General features: G+C 48.7%; 1 protein-coding gene across 2 annotated transcripts in view; it reads left to right on the top strand.

Annotated features, from left to right (window-relative positions):
- tenm2b (teneurin transmembrane protein 2b) overlaps positions 1 to 12,500 on the top strand; it is a gene marked incomplete at its 3' end in the record, with an annotated part of 183,418 nt that overhangs the window by 30,249 nt on the left and 140,669 nt on the right. The window contains exon 1 of one of the 2 annotated variants that reach the window (XM_080550164.1): positions 6,530 to 6,551. The exons of the other annotated variant lie outside the window; for it this stretch is intronic. Of the gene's footprint in view, positions 1 to 6,529; positions 6,552 to 12,500 lie in introns of those variants that run through there. 2 annotated transcript variants of the gene reach the window in all.

Below are 12,500 nucleotides of genomic sequence, written 5' to 3'. Positions count from 1 at the left end.
ACAGTTATGATGAGCTTAGATGATTAACTTAACCTGATTGGATTCTCAGCTCCAGAGACACCGAGATAGATGAGGAATAGAAATAGCAGTTTAGGAGGATACAAGATACAAGATACAATATTCATTATTGCCACACAAGCAAAGTTGGTGGAATTATTTGTCATTGCAGTGCAGCGGGGAGGTCTACCTTCACTCACATACACCCTGTTTACGGTCATTTACCTGTCATTTACCTGTCATTTACCGTTACTGTTGTCTGTGTAAACTGACCTGGGGTAGGGCATTCATTAAATCTGTTACCTCTGGCAGAATGAGTAATGGTCCCGCTAAAAAGCCGATCAAGGGTCTGTGTAGATGAGGTAAAATGCGGGGATGATCATCTTCATTTGCATTGAATTCCACTCTGTCCTGTGCACCCACCTCCCCCCTCCCCTCCCCGACCCACCTCCCCCCTCCAACCTCCACCCGCCCCCTCCCACCACCCCGCTCCCATCTCCCATCTCACACCTCCCCCCTCCCCATTCCCACCTCCCACCTCCCCCATCCCACCTCCCATCTCCCACCCCCTCCCTAACATTCCCTGACGCTCTACTTTTGCTTTTTCACAGTACAGAGGAATATTGCTCTGTATGTGCTGCCACTTAAACATTAAATACCCCCCCACACACACACACACAGACACACAGACACACACACACACTGTAGGTAATCTATGGAGGTTTTCAGTGTGGTTTCATTTCTATCCTCGTGGTTTACAGCCAGTTCACCATTCCTTCACCGTCCTTGTTTACAGCATCTGAAGGTTTAGTTTTCACAGTATTCCTTCAATCAAATATCAAATATAGTTTCCCCTACAATTTCTTTCTCATTCTACATTACAACAAGAGAGAGATAAGATGAGAAACTCAACATGCCCAAGTATCCTATAGTGTCTACATCAGTACTATCCTATAGTGTCTACATCAGTACTATCCTATAATATCTACATCAGTACTATCATATAGTGTCTACATCAGTAGAGGCTGGGGGAGGGAGAAATCAGGAGGACAGGCTCATTGTAATACATGGAATGGAATTAGGAACGGTACTGTATCAAACACGTGTGTTTGACGCCATTCCTCATTCCATTCCATGTATTACAATGAGCCCGTCGTCTCAATGTCTACCTCGGGCTGCTGTTGGATACCATTCCTGATGAGAAATACATTAATATATATAATAATATAATAAATGCTGTTTAGTTTACGATTTTATCCAAAGTGACATTGCAGCGAGTGCATACACTTTTCAGTATAATATGGTCCCGGTGGGAACCGAACTCACAACCTAAGCGCTGTCAGAGCCACGCTCTAACAACTTTTTTACATTTTATTTTATTTGATCTTTTATTATCAAAAATGCATCATTTACATTATTTACAGTGCTCTACCAACTGAGCCACAGAGGACCTCCAGACGTTATTCGATACGGTTCCTCGTTCCGTTCCGTACGTTACAGCGCTCCACCCAGCCCTTCCACCTCCGACCGCCCTCCCCTGGTGTACGTGAACATAAACAACAAGCACCACTCTCTTCAAAGCCATATCGAATATTTCCTAGAAATCAACAGAAGTCATATCCTGAGTTGATGTGGCGTGCATGTAGAGTGTGGTGAAGGGTCCGTGAGGGATTACTCCAAATGAGGACCCAGTAGAGTGATCATATAGCAGCTGAGCATGTCGCTCGTACAGAAGGCAGGCTGTATGCTGGGTACCCTACTACCCATCCAATCTGTTCCTCTCTCGCTGGCGTGTGCTGGGGTGTGTTTTATTTTTTTGGGTTCCCGGTTTAGAAAACTGTCAGCTCTTTTCTTCTCCTCCTCCTCCTCTGCCTGTCTATTTCCTGTTTTAGTTTCCTGTAAAGGTTAACCAATCTTTGCTTAAGCCCTGACAGGAAGACGAATGACCATGCTCGATCACAGCTCTCAAATCCCCTCTCCCTCCCTCCCTCCCTCCCTCCCTCTCTCCCTCCGTATGCTGTAATACGGCCCTCCTAGTGCGCACACACACACACACACACACACACACACACACACACACACACACACACAAGCACACACATACACACACACACACACACACAAGCACTCACACACACATACAGTACATACACAAGCACATACACACACAGGAAGACACACACACACACACACACACACACACAAGCACATACATACACACACACGCTCCTTATTTAACGAGGCCTGCTGCGGCCCACGCTGTGAGCTCAAGCATTTGAATTAAGCTAAATTGCAATTTTCATAAAATATTGATGCTCCTACTTCAGCCATTTGCTTGTGGTAGATTTATTACGTTTTACTGTCATGTCCACTGATTTACCATTCATCCAAATTCTCTCCTCTTTCCTTCACCTTCCCTTTCCCTCCAATCCGTGCTGTTTGTTCTGGAATGTTGCTTATCTTCCTTTATTGTAATTGTTAAGAACCCCCCCCCCCACACACACACACACACACACACACACACACACACACACACACACACACACGTTCCGTCTTTCTGATCAAAGTCCCGCTGCCGTGACAGTGTTGGAAGACATGTTGGAAGAAGAACACAGTTTGAGATATTAATATTTACAGGAGGGGAGTATTACATTGCGGAGCCTGTGAAGATCAAAATGTACACTTGTAACAGTACATCGGGATTTGAATAATTTCATACATTTCCTTTTCTCTCAGAGAGAGAGGTGGAGAAAGAAGGGGAGAGATGGAGAGAGAGAGAGATGGAGAGAGAGAGAGAGATGGAGAGAGAGAGAGGGAGAGAGATCTCAAGAGAGAGAGAGAGAGAGAGGGAGAGAGAGATCTAGAGAGAGAGAGAGATCTCAAGAGAAAAGGATATAGATATCAAAGGATGTGGAGCAGGACACTCATCAAGCTGCTACGAAGGGAGGTAACATACTGTAGCTTCCTGGCTGTGTTGCCATGGCACTGCCGATGACTTTGTCACCTACTTCGAAAAAAAGGTTGATGATATTAGCAGCACCTTTTCTCCTCCTCCCACCAACACTGCTAGCACCCCTTCCAGACCCTCCGCCGCACCACACACTGGCTTATCATCTTTCCCCCCCCCTCTCCCCTAATGAGATTCTTCCACTGATCACATCTCAGCGGGCACCCGCCTGCCGTCTTGATCCCATCCCCTCCCCTCTTCTCCAATCCATTTCCCTTGACTTCCTTACTTTCTTTACCACCGTAATCAACTTCTCCTTATCAACAGGATCTGTCCCGGGCTGCCTTCAAGATAGCCAGAGTCAAGCCAGAGTCACTCTCCCCAAGAAACCAACCGTTGACACGTCTTCTGTCCACAACTACAGACCGGTATCCCTTCTCTCCTTCCCTTCTAAAACCCTTGAATGCGCTGCATCTAAGCAACTGACTGATTATCTCCATCTGAACAAACTCCTGGATCCCCAACAATCCGGCTTTAAGGCTGGGCACTCCACTGAGACAGCTCTCCTTGCTGTCACGGAGGCCCTCCGCTCTGCTCAAGCTTCCTCCCTCTCCTCTGTTCTCACTCTCCGGGACCTGACTGCTGCCTTCGACACAGTAAACCACCAGATCCTTCTCTCTATCCTCTCAGAACTGGGCATCTCTGGCACCGCACACTCTTGGTTTGCTTCCTACCTGGCGGGTCGCTCCTACCAGGTGATCCTCTGCAGCTCATCCAGAATGCTGCCGCCCGTCTGGTGTTCAACCTCCCCAAATTCTCTCATGTTACCCCCCTCCTTCTCACCCTTCACTGGCTCCCGATAGGAGCTGGCATCAGATTCAAGACCCTGGTGCTCGCCTACAGGGCAACACAGCCCCAGTCTACCTGCAAGCAACGGGCACCCCCCAAACTTCAGCCTGTTCACTCTGTTCCTCCTCCTCTGCTGGCCGACTGGCCCCACCACCTCTACGCCAACGCAGCAGTCACTCTGCCTGGTCTCGTCTCTTCACTACACTGGCCCATCTCTTCAGACTACACTTTAAGTGTTCCTCCTGAGACATCTGCTACCCCCCTGCACTGTCTCCAGAGACACATGCTTCCCCTCCTACTGTTTCTCCTGAGATGTCTACATGAAAATGAAAATGGCACCAGGGTGTTTTTTATTGTAATTGACTCATGCAATAGCTGGAGTCCTGCCCTCACAAGATTGTGTTATTCATTAAAAGAATAACTTACGGGTGCCTAGGTTGTGTAGTTCACTAAGGCGCATGCCACGTTATGCACGTTGCATGGTCCCTGGTTCAATTCCTGCCATCGAACTATCCTGCATGTCATCCCTCCTCTCTATCCTTCCTATCAATCTCTGCTGTCTCTATCCCACTAAAACATATACAACAATTTTTTAACAGAATAACTTACCTCTACAGCAATTCTCAACCTGGCCCTTGTACTATCCGATTGGCTCATTCAGCCTCTCTCCTCTCCTCCCTTCCCCTCCCATCTCCTCTGCTCCCCCCCCCCCCCCCTTTCTCCAGGTCGTGGCTGTAAAAAAACAAATTAACTAACTCCCAACTTATCTGGTAAGACAAGGGTTAAATGGAACTCTTCCAAAGTTAATTTGGACGGACCTCACAACATTGATGGTATGGTCCAGTACCATAAAATAGCCCGAGATATAAAACGCTTGAATATAAAAAGGTTGAGGTTGAGGTTAATCCAAACTGACCTGTTAAATAAACCCGAATTGTGTGGACTCTGCCATGCGGCGTCGACCTCTCCAGATTGGCTCAGTAATTATAGTCCAGAGACGGCGGGAGTTCTCTCCCTACCAGAACTGCAGCCATAGTATCCCAGAATGCTTTGCCCTCGCGGTGGCCCGCGTCCCAGGTCTGTTCTCTGCTGGAATAGGAAGTCCACCAGGTGGGAGAGAGGGAGTGTGAGGAGGGGACAGGACGGCAGCCATTTCCGCCTGGCGCCCACGGCCGCGTCTCCTTCCAAAAAGTTCTTCTCTCCCACCTGACCTCATTTACTCCCTCTCAGGGCCTCACAGATCTGACAGGACCGGCTGGGAGGACCCACACGGACTGTTACACGGCCGATTCTCTGAGCTTTCACCAGCAGAGGCTGTCCGAGGTAGAAATTGGAGGACGGGCTCATTGTAAAGCAATGGAATCGCAATTCCAATCAATGCATTACAATGAGCCTGTCCTCCGATTTCAGCCTTCACCAGCCTCCCCTGGCTAACACCTCCAGTACCTACACAAGCTTACACATTGAAGGGGAGTGGAACTTTCTGGAATGAAACACAGCCCACCTCTCCCTCCTCTCCAGGGTGGCAGCTTGGAGCTCCACAGGGGAGACAGGCACCGGGCCCTGGGCAGAGGGGTGGCGGACTGGCCCTGGCGCCCGGAGCCGTGGTTGGTGGTCCTGGCTCTGGGGGTTGGTTCTGAAGGTGGTTCTGGCTACAGCAATAGGCTGTAGATCCCATTGTCAGTTGACAGTGCTATTTTAATCTCACTGTAGATGGACTCAAAGATAAACCTGGTGGGTTTGGTACAATGTGAGAGGGCTGGTGGGCTGGAGGATTGTTGGACGCCTGCCCGTTATTTCAGCCCTCTCTTCCCACCCGGGGCAGCTTTGATAGCGGTGTATGACTGGAACTTCTCTGCCTCATTTTCTAGGTCAGATCCTAACTTGGAATAGTTGTTCATAATAATATTATTTAGTCATGTTGTCCACAATATATGTATGGACTCATGTTTGGAAAACATGTTTGTGTGACATGTATCTTGGGATTTTTGGTTCATGTTTGGGAAACATATATTCTGATTTAAGTACATTTGTATTCAGAAGTCCCTCTCTCTCTCCCTCCCTCCCTCCCTCTCTCTCTCTCTCTCTCCCCCCCCTCTCTCTCTCTTCCTCTCTCTCTCTCCCCCTCTCTCCCTCTCTCTCTCTCTCTCTCTCTCCATCTCTCTCTCTCTCTCCATCTCTCTCTTTCCCTCCCTAATTCCGAGTGAACATGCCATGCCACATTCCTCCCCTCCCTGTTCTCCGCTGATAGCAGCTGCTGTGTGTATAACACGGGTGAACGAGACGCCGCTTTAGCTCACCAGCTCTCCCCCTCCTCACTTCACTGTCGAGGTTGACAGGCAGGCAGCGGTTCTTCTCTCTCTGACAAGCGCCCATCCCTTTTTTCTGTCTACCTTATTCTTCTATTTGTCTCCCCGATAGATTCCCCCCCCCCCCCCTCCCCCCGTGCGCCCCCCATTCAGTCACCTCGCAAATTATTTGGAAGTGAGAGATGCCGCAGCCTCACACTATTCCGGTCAACTTCTTTAACGCCTTCTGAAATTATCCGTTTCGTTTTCGGGTCGTTTTGCGCCTAACTGCGAAAAATTGTTGTCGATATCAAAGTTATTCGTTAGATTTTTTATTTTTGGAACCCCTTGCTTTTTTGGGCAACTTTTCTGCAGAATTTTACGGAGAGTGACTAGTGCCTCCGTGCGGAGACATGCACGCACCATTCGGGGGGGCATGAACCGGACGAAAGGGCTGTTGACCGAGCCAGGTAAGCCCCGGTGAAGCGCTGCTGTCCTACAGGACCACGGAGAGTGTGGCGGTGTCAGTGAGTCAGTGCGATAGCGAGCGCAAACGGTGACAGCAACCTTGAGAGATTCACCAAAACGTGACGTTAGAATTATAAGGTTCTATCTCAATTTTTGTCAAAATGTAGTTTTTTTACATAATCTGATCCATTAGGTGTTTATTAATGCCTGCGTGGTGTTATTTTTAAAAGGTTGACATTTTTGAGTTAGGTAATTAATAAAATACAAAGGTTCCATCTCACAAAACATAATGGAATGTACAAACTTTGACGCTCAATATCTCTGAACTGCCCTAAACGGGAGATAGAACCTTATCATTCTAAGCTCACGAAACGGTGACAGCAACCTTTGAGAGATTCACCAAAAGTCTTTCACAGTTTGTCGTTTGCATATAATATATTTTAACCTATTGTGCTAGATTAACCAATGGTCCTGTAACCTAAGTGGAGATGCATCCTATGTTTACCTCGACAATGACAATCAGACGACTTCGTTCCGGAATTCCTTCAGATCTGTAATTGTATGTATATGTATTATGGTAATTAATGTGACTGTTAGGATATGTCGCGTTTTGTTAAGTCGTCACAGATAGGAGAGCTGTCCTTTGTCATTAATAGCCTGCTGTCTGTCATGTATGAAGTCAGTGCGCTCGAGGGTGGATCCACCTGTTTCTCCTCCTCATACACATGTTCATGTGTTAACGACAGTGATGTGCTCCGGTACAGTCATGCCGCATTACTGTTAGGAAGGAAACAGCCCTTCTGGTGCCGGTAAACTATTCATGATCGTATGGAAAATGTATAGGATTTATAATTAGATCTTAATTGCTTTGCGTTTTGAGGTGCCACGTATGGCTGTGCATGTAGAATGTATTGTGTGTGTCATTTTGATGAGATCGTTCACCCAAATTAGCCTACATATTTACTTCTTAATCTTTTAAAGTACTTTTTGGACCTAGAAATTCTGACCCAGTAATCCAGGAAATATGTTATTTGTACATCATAAAACTAGCAACAATTCATTAATGAGACAGGAAAACCAAAAATGACAGACACGCCCCTGCTGGCTAATGAACAGACCTATATACTGTCCTACTTCACCCCCCATCAATCTACATCAAAGTACACAACCCACCATGTGATAAGCAATAGGGGCACACATGTACACACACACACACACACACACACAAAAATGTTTGATTTATATGGAATTTATGAACAAAAGCTTCCCAGCAAGGTGCATATCCCACAGAGAAAGAACAGAACCCAGGCATTTATTTTCAGGAGAACAGAACAAAGATGTCTCCCAGCGATGCCTCTTAAATTACAAGACAAAAGATTCCTGTTTATATTATATATCCATTCCCTTCTTCATTTGGTTCTGTGTAATGCAGACTTTTGGCTTGGCTTAACATAATCAGTGGCCTTATCTGAGATGTGAAGGCAGTCTTGGCTCTCAACATCAAAATCCTTCAACTCACAACATGAGGAGAGGAGAGGAGAGCTGGAGGGAAAAAATATGCCATTTCCAGTAGTCAAAGTGTGTGTGTGTGTGTGTGTGTTGTGTGTGTGTGTATCTGGCTTTCATACCCTAGCTGAATGCTGAAATCTCCCCCTTACATATGTCACCGTGCGGTGTGAGCCCAGAGAGGAGGCTGGGTGACTGAAGCACGTCCAGGTTTTTACGAGGATCTTAACATTAGACCTGCAGAAGCAATTTACCTCAGCAGCGGACCCATAAACTCTGTGAAAGACAGGCAGCAGGAGAGGAGATGAGGGGAGAGGGGAAGGGAGGGGAGGGGTGGAGGGGAGGGGAGAGGGGAGACGAGGAGTGTTGGGGAGTTTGATTGAAAAGCTTCCCAGACCGCCATAGCCCTGTCCAGCATACGTTATGAAGGTGAGTGGAGTGGAGGTAACAGGCATCTTTCTGCAGCCTGTCTGTATCATACTGACTGCTCATGGTCCTGTGTGTGTGTGTGTGTGTGTGTGTGTGTGTGTGTGTGTGCGTGTGTGTGCGTCTGTGCGTCCGTACGAGTGTTGTGTGTGTGTGTGTGTGTGTGTGTGTGTGTGTGTGTGTGTGTGTGTGTACGCGCAGCAATCACTCACCCCTGCCTGTGTCCATGTACCCCAGCTCTCTGTGAAGCAATTTCTCATCCGCCCAGATCACACATCAATGTGAAACAAGAGAGGCATTTCATGCTGGGTTTTTAGGTCTGCAGCTTGGGGATGGAGGGAAAGAGGAGGGAAGGGCGAGTGGAGAATAAAGGAGAGAAATGGGAGAGAAGAGGGTACGGAGAGAGAGAGAGAAGAAAGGAGAGGAGGAAGTGTTCATTCCGTTATTTCAACCTCCCGCCCTCACAAAAAAAGAAAAATCTATCTCTCTTTGACGCTGCACAGTGCATTATTACTGCATCAAATGTATTTGAACTGTGCCACCTTTCCAGTCAGTCCATAGAGTATTCTAGAGGAATGCGAGCCCCGACCAATGACTTGTATAGTACCACAGTGTCCAGGTCCGTGGCCTCCATCTTGGTTTTGTGTGTTTTATAGATGGCCAACTTGGCCTGGCCTCAAACAAAATGAATCAGGCAGGGTACACCATGCCCTGCTTACTCAGGTGTACTTTGCCCTGCAAATAAACAAAACATTTCAAAACGAGAAGAGAGAAGAGAGGTGAGAGTATACGAGGATGGAGAGAGGCAGGAGGAGGATGGAGAGAGGCAGAAGAGGAGAGGAGAGGAGAGGAGAGTGAGTGTCATCTAATGCAGGTGTGTTTCTAGTGGTCTGCGGCGGTTGGGGATGGGGGGGGGGGGGGGGGGGGGGGATGGAGAGCCGAGAGAGACAGAGGAGAGAGAGTGAGAGGAGAGAGTGTGAGAGAAGAGAGTGTAGAGAAAGACAGAGAGAGTGAGAGGAGAGAGAGGAGAGTGTATCCTAATCAGGTCTGTTTTTTCTAGTGGTGTGCCAGCTCCCCTTTGTTACAGGCCAGGCTAATTACAGCCACTTGTGTATCTTTTCCGGGTCGAAAAATAAACCAAGGTTTAAATTGAAAATATGGATTCCATTAACCTCGCCAAGCAAAGGGCCACTCTGTAGCTCCTCATTAGCCGCGCGGGGAAGAAGGGAACACCGGAAATTCTATTATTGTTTTAATAAGCTGACAATTTGTTAATTTGCCGGGTGTGAAGTGTAAACGTAATTTTTCATCAGTTGCATCTTAATGGGGGGTGTGCGTGATGGGAGGTGTGAAGGGACTGGATAAACTGGTGAAGGGACTGTATAAACAGGAAATTGGTAGGATGTGTGTGTACTGTGTACGCAACTACACACACTCACACACACGCACACACACACACACACACACACACACACACACACACATTACAGTACACAGACACACATACACATTATACTGTAGACACATACTCTCTCTGTGTGTCTCTCTCTCTTTCTCACTCTCTCTCTCTCTCTCTTTCTCTCTCTCCCACTTCAATTGCGTAGTGTAATTGTTGGCAGGTGTCTATTGATAGATGATATCATTGCCTCAGCGAAGGCCAACGCCATTACACAGCGCCGTGTTTTGTCCTGGTCTGTGTTTGGCAACAACTCGATTGCTAACCCATTGTCCTCAGTGGTGGTGGTGGTCTGTGTACCTGCACCTGGCTGTAGCCCCCCCTGGTGGTCCTGAGTGGTACCAACCCCCCCAGGGGGGGCTTATAGCATTGGCATTCAGCAATGACATTGTAAAGAGGCCAATATCCTTGAGTTTAGAGCTACCCAGCAAGTCTGGGTCAACAAACCGTCTGTCGCTAAATGAAAAGAGCGCCAAGCGCATCAATACCATTGTAAAGATAAACACGATAAACCAAGCATATATAAATCACACGGGTACACAAGGCAAAAAAACAAAGCCTTAGGTAAACACACAGTCAAGATGGGATCACTCGTGTGTTCAAGGACTGATAGTGTATGTGTGTGTGTGCACAGAAGGTACACAGACGAGCGTGCGCGCGCGCGTGTGTGTACCTTCTGTCCCCTTCGACACATACTAACCCACACACTCACACACACACACACACACACACGCACAACCTGTTTGTTGTTCTATTCTATCCGGAACGTCTGGTGATGACTGTGTGTTCTCTTCAGTCGCCCCGGTGCCTGGCCTTGTCCTCTCCATCTGAGCCAGCCAGCCTGCAGAGAATATGATGTACTGTGTGTTGAGCCTGTTTGGACTATCCGCATAAATAACTAAAGAGACAAACATCTCGTGGTTGGAGGGTGTGTGCCATGCTGTTCTGTGCCATGCCGTTCTGTGCCATGCCATGCCGCGCCGTTCTGTGCCGTGCTGTGTGGGGGCCCGGGGGCGCTGTGTTGTGATGGAGTGGCCCCCCCCTCATAGAGGGAAACACTGATAGAGATCCCCATCAGCCCTGTCTCTCCTGTCGCTGTGTGTCTGTGAGTCTGTCTGCCTCTGAGGACCAGAGACAGATTGTCATGGGCGTGGGAGCGCCAACGCCGCTTTGAGACTCGAATCATAGATAGAGGGAGAAAGAGAGAGAGGGGGGGGGGGGGGGGAGGGAGGGAGGGAGGGAGAGAGAGAGGGTGAGAGAGAGAGAGGGAGAGAGGGAGAGAGAGCCGGGGGCGAGAGAGAGAGAGAGAGAGAGAGAGAGAGAGAGAGAGGGAAAGTAGAGATGAGAGAGGAATGGAGGGTTTGGTCTGTCTGGCAGTGTGGGGGGGGGGGAGTAGTATTTGCGTGACGACGGGGTGCCTGTGAGAAAAAAGGTCCTTCATAAGTCTGTTTACCTGCCTGTCTGTCTACCTGTCTGTCTACCTGTCTGTCTGTCAGCCTGTCTGTCTACCTGTCTGTCTACCTGTCTGTCTGCCTGTCTGCCTGTCTGTCTGTCTGCCTGTCTGTCTGTCTGTCTGCCTGTCTGCCTGTCTGCCTGTCTGCCTGTCTGTCTGCCACCCTTTTTTTACTACACTTTTGCTACCCATTCATTTCCTATGGCGGTCATTTTAGACCCAGCTGACAAAATGGACTAAACCACTCAAAATCCACTCCCCTCCCCTCTCCTCTCCTCTCCCCTCTCCTCCCCTCTCCTCTCCTCTCCTCTCCTCTTCCTCTCCTCTCCTCTCCTCTTCCTCTCCTCTCCTCTCCTCTCCTCTCCTCTCCTCTTCCTCCCTCTCCTCTCCTCTCCTCTCCTCTCCTCTCCTCTCCCTCTCCCTCTTCCTCTCTCTCTCCTCTCCTCTCCTCTCTCCTCTCCTCTCCTCTCCTCTCCTCCCCTCCACTCCTCTCCTCTCCTCTCCTCTCCTCTCCTCTCCTCTCCCCTCGTCTCCTCCCCTCTCCTCTCCACTCCTCTCCTCTCCTCTCCTCTCCTCTCCTCTCCCTCTCCCCCTCTCCTCTCCTCTCCTCTCCTCTCCTCTCCCCCTCGTCTCCTCTCCTCCCCTCTCCTCCCCTCTCCTCCCCTCTCTTCTCCTCTCCTCTCCTCTCCTCTCTCCCCTCCTCTGTGTGAGATGGAGGTGCAGGCCAGTTATGTGTCTGCAGGTCAGGAGGGAGCAGCCAGCTCAAGGACACCGCTACAATGTCACAATATGATGTCCTGCTGGTCCCTGTGATCCTCTTTTATCTCAACTCACATTTGATGCGTTTTATCACACACACACACTCATACTCACACGGACATGCTCACACACACACACACACGCATGCGCATGTACACACACACACACACACATACACACCGACACAGACACACTATCTCTCACACACATACACACACACACACTCACACACACACACACACACACCGACACAGACACACTATCTCTCACACACATACACACACACACACACACACTCACACACACACACACACACACACACACATACACACCGACACAGACACACTGCTC

The sequence above is a fragment of the Nansenia antarctica genome (assembly GCF_963989245.1).
Source record: "Nansenia antarctica genome assembly, chromosome: 20".
Lineage (NCBI taxonomy): Eukaryota > Metazoa > Chordata > Actinopteri > Argentiniformes > Microstomatidae > Nansenia > Nansenia antarctica.
The sequence above is the reverse complement of the archived record's forward strand: the minus strand, read 5'-3'. Positions and strand labels throughout refer to the sequence as shown.